This window comes from Lygodium microphyllum, chromosome 27, assembly GCF_053477565.2.
Source record: "Lygodium microphyllum isolate KBCC chromosome 27, Lygodium_microphyllum_v1.1.10, whole genome shotgun sequence".
In the NCBI taxonomy this organism is placed as follows: domain Eukaryota; kingdom Viridiplantae; phylum Streptophyta; class Polypodiopsida; order Schizaeales; family Lygodiaceae; genus Lygodium; species Lygodium microphyllum.
The window spans coordinates 28995337-28999470 of record NC_141161.1 but is presented as its reverse complement, the minus strand read 5'-3'; positions in this window follow the sequence as shown (position 1 = coordinate 28999470).

The window sequence follows — 4134 nt, the reverse complement described above, 5'->3', positions numbered from 1 at the left end:
ATTTTTGGATAATTTTAGTCTATCTTTTATATTATTTCTTGTAATAATCCAAAAAAAAAGAGAAAAAGATTCTACATTACAATGGCATGCAAAAAGCTAGTTTCTGTTTCTTTTTCAGCCAAATAGGAGATTTTTCATAAAAAAGACAGATGGACGAAATCGTGCGCATCGCAATCACTGTAAACAAGCTGAAAACTACAGATTGAACTGAAAGGAGAAGAAGGAGTGATCTAGGAGATCTGTGACCAGGTTTCTTGGGGTTTTACCCCCCTTTTTGGAGCCAATGGAGCGATCAGATTTGGGTTCCAAGCAGTAGAGAGGAAGCTATAATTTTGATGCACGTTTTGTTCTACGAAGGAGCTCTGGGAGAACTAATGCCTAGAAATTTCTTTTGAGTAGTGTGAAGATTCCAAGTTTCTTTCAATACATATTGATTCAATTCATTGTGATTTGTTTTTGTCGTGTTTACCACTTGGGTATTCTCTATGTTCTCTTCCATCTCCTATCTCTACTTCCTTCTACTTTTGATCCCGGGTGGATTCAACCTTTCGACAGAAACCCCTCCCACACCGTGTATTACTATACTGATAGTACCCACCACTACACACTGCAGGTGGCGGGCGGCCATCATTGTCACTTTATTCTTTATTCTTTATTCTTTTAGTGATATTTTAAATAAAGAAATGCCCATTCACACATTGTGACTGTTAGCGTTCCCATTTGTCTCTCTTTCTCTTCTTACTCGTGTTCTTCGCCATAGCTCACTTCCAAGCAAGCTTCAATCCTTCTCACCATTCAACTGGTATCAAAGCTTTGGATTAGAGCTTGATCATGGAGCTTGGCTTGGAATTACTTCAGCCTGGATTGAAGACCTAGAGCTTGGAGCTTCAATGCCAACCATGGCTTTTTCCCCCCAAGGTAAGATTTTATCTCCCGCCTCTCCCCGACCCTCAAAGGCTCTTTGCGGGTGTTCCTTGGCTTCATTGGGAACCTTGTATGCCACCATTTTCCCCCTTATCCTCAGCATAGCTAGTAGGCCCCATAATGAGCTCATGTTTTTTTGTGCATGTTTCAAAATTTGGTTCAAAAATCCCATTTTTTCTCATATCTCGAGTATCCCAAACCTGAGTTAGAGGCAAGATCTGAGTTGATTTACATCAAGAAAATATCATGCTCTTAGCTCATGTGATGCTCCTGAGGCTTGGTATTTGATGTCCAGATACTTTAGGGATGTTTGCCCAATTTTTTGAGATGCTTTGGGACTTGGTTTGAGCTTCCATAGCTCCATTTATGTAGGGATTTATTGCTCTACATTGTTTGGATAGCAAGGTTTTATGAGGGACGGCTTATGCATAATGATCTTTGTTGACATTTGGGTGTCTTGTTGGCTGTATTGATGCTTGATCATCATGTTTTATGCCCGGATATACTATTTGAGAGCTATTGTGCCTTGATTTGGATGCAGACACTTCATTGTTGGTTGGGATTTATGCTGTCCGACATAGAGTCCATGCACAGGAATATGACTTGGGATTTGGTTGCAATGCCTCAGGGCAAGAAGACTTTTCCATGCAAATGGGTATACAAGTTGAAAAATACCCTTGGAAACCCCAAGCTAGCTTATAAGGCAAGACTTATCGCTAACGGTTTTAAACAAGAGCATGGAGTTGACTTTGATAAAGTCTTTTCTCCTGGGGTCAAGATGACCACCCTACACTTGGTTTTGGTTTAGTCGCGCAGCTTGACTTGGACTTATATGAGATGAATATCAAGACTGCATTCTCACATGGGGATTTGCATGATGAGATATATATGGAGCAGCCTAAGGGATTTGCAGAACCTGGCACGGAGCACCTAGTGTGCAAGTTGAAGAAAAGTCTTTATGGCTTGAAGCAGACACCTAGGGAGTGGTATCATAAGTTTGATGCCTTTATGCAGTCACAGGGCTACAGCAGAAGCGCTATAGATACGTGTCTATACACGAAGAAAGCCCCTGATGTCTCATTGCTTATTTTGGTACTTTATGTGGATGATATGCTGATAGTAGGAAAAGCTCATGATGAGTTGGATGCTCTTAAATCTCAGTTGAAGAAAAGCTTTGAGATGATGGATTTGGGACAGGCCTCTCACATTCTTTCTATGTGCATTAAGGGGCGACAGGCGCATCAGGGACTACTCTACCTCTCACAGAGGAAGTACATTCATAAATTCCCTGAGTATTTCTGCATGTAGGACATTAATCCTATTGACTATCCATTACCTTCTTATGTGAAGGTTTCACAAGCCGATTGTTCGTAGACGGATGAGAAGAGGGCCGAGATGGTCAAGCTCCAGCCGTGGATAGTTTGATGTGTGCCATGATAGCCACTCATATATATATTGCCTTTGCAGTTGGTGTTGTGGCACACTATATGGCTACACCTGGCAAAGAGCATTGGGATTCCATAAAGGGTATCATGAGATACTTGAAGGGCACAACAGATATGTGTATTTGCTATGGTAGCTAGGATACAGGAGTTGTGGGCTATATACACAGATTTCGATTATGCAGGACATGGAGATAGTAAGAAGTCCACTTCCGACTATGTCTTTACCTCAACTGGAGGTGTTGTCTCTTGGATGTCCATGGTTCAGAAGTATACGGTTCTCTCTACCACTGATTCTGAGTATGTTGCGGCCATTGAGGCTTGCAAGGAGGCCATATGGTTGGGTCATTTGATTCATGACCGTGGGATTGATACTATAACTGTGTTGCATTTGGATTCTATGAGTGCTATTCAGCTAGCCAAGAATCTAGTCTTCCATGCAAAGACAAAACACATTGAGGTGAGGTATCACTTCATATGTGGGGTCATGGAGGACAAGTCTATTGACCTTGTCAAGATATCCACTGACGAAAATCTTGCAGATCTGCTCATGAAAAGCCTCACTACTAAGCGCTTTGCCTTCCTCAGGAGATTGATGGGCATTAGATGAGCTAACATTTTTCCTCATCCTGTTGTACATGTGTACATTGTATTGTCTTTTCTTTTTCTTTTCACTCCTCACTGGGGCATATTCACATTTAAGTGGGAGGTTGTTGGGGGTAAAGGTATCTTTGCCTAGCCGCCCGTGTATTACTACACTGACAGTATCTGCCACTACACACTCCAAGTGGCAGGCGCCTATCACCGTCACTTTATTCTTTATTCTTTTAGTGATAGTTTGAATAAAGGAAGGCTCGGTCACACATTATGATTGTTGGAGTTTCCATTTGTGTCTCTATCTCTTCTTGCTCTTGCTCTCTGCCATAGCTCACTTCCAAGTGAGCTTCGATCCTTCTCACCTTTCACAGATAGTGGCGGCAATGGGACATGCTGCAATCTTTGGCTTTCTACTACATACAATGAATTATAAAAAAGATATTTTAAGTTGCAAATTGACTTGCAAATTTATTATCATAGATCAAAGAACCGATGTGTTCATGCCAAGCATGTATCTTTCCGCTCAAATATTCCACATTCTGCCATTCATAGAAAGTTGATGGATATAGAGCTGTTAGTAAAATAAGATTGAATTAGAACACTGCAAAGATTTTTAAAAACAACTTTGATGCAAAAGAATAAACAATGATAAAATTTAAAAACTTACTATTTTGTTTATAATTTGCAATGTAGTCCTTGTCGTGTTACAGAGATTTGTTTGTGCATATAAACATGTTGGATCAACACTTCTATGACTATATTTGTTCCATTAAACACTTTTCTAAACTCTAAAATTCTACCTTTCCAATTTTTACTAGGGTTTGCAACATCCTTATGCCTAACCTTGAAACTCCCTCAAGTACTTAGATGCATCAAAATCCAATCCAACTTATAGTACTTATCAAAAATCCAATTACCACCACTATCTTTTCTATTGAAGGCCTCCACTACAAGTATGTTACTGATGCTTTTCCTCCATGAAGATGAAAGGAAAGTAGAACCCAGGAAGAAGAAGCTTGGTGGTGAGAGCTATGGCGGATGGAGAGCAAGAGCCAAGAGAGTCAAAAATGGAAACTCCAACAACTACAATGTGTGTTCGGGCTTTCCTTTATTCAAAATGTCACTAAAAGAATAAAGAATAAGTGACTGTGATGGGCGCCCAACACCTACA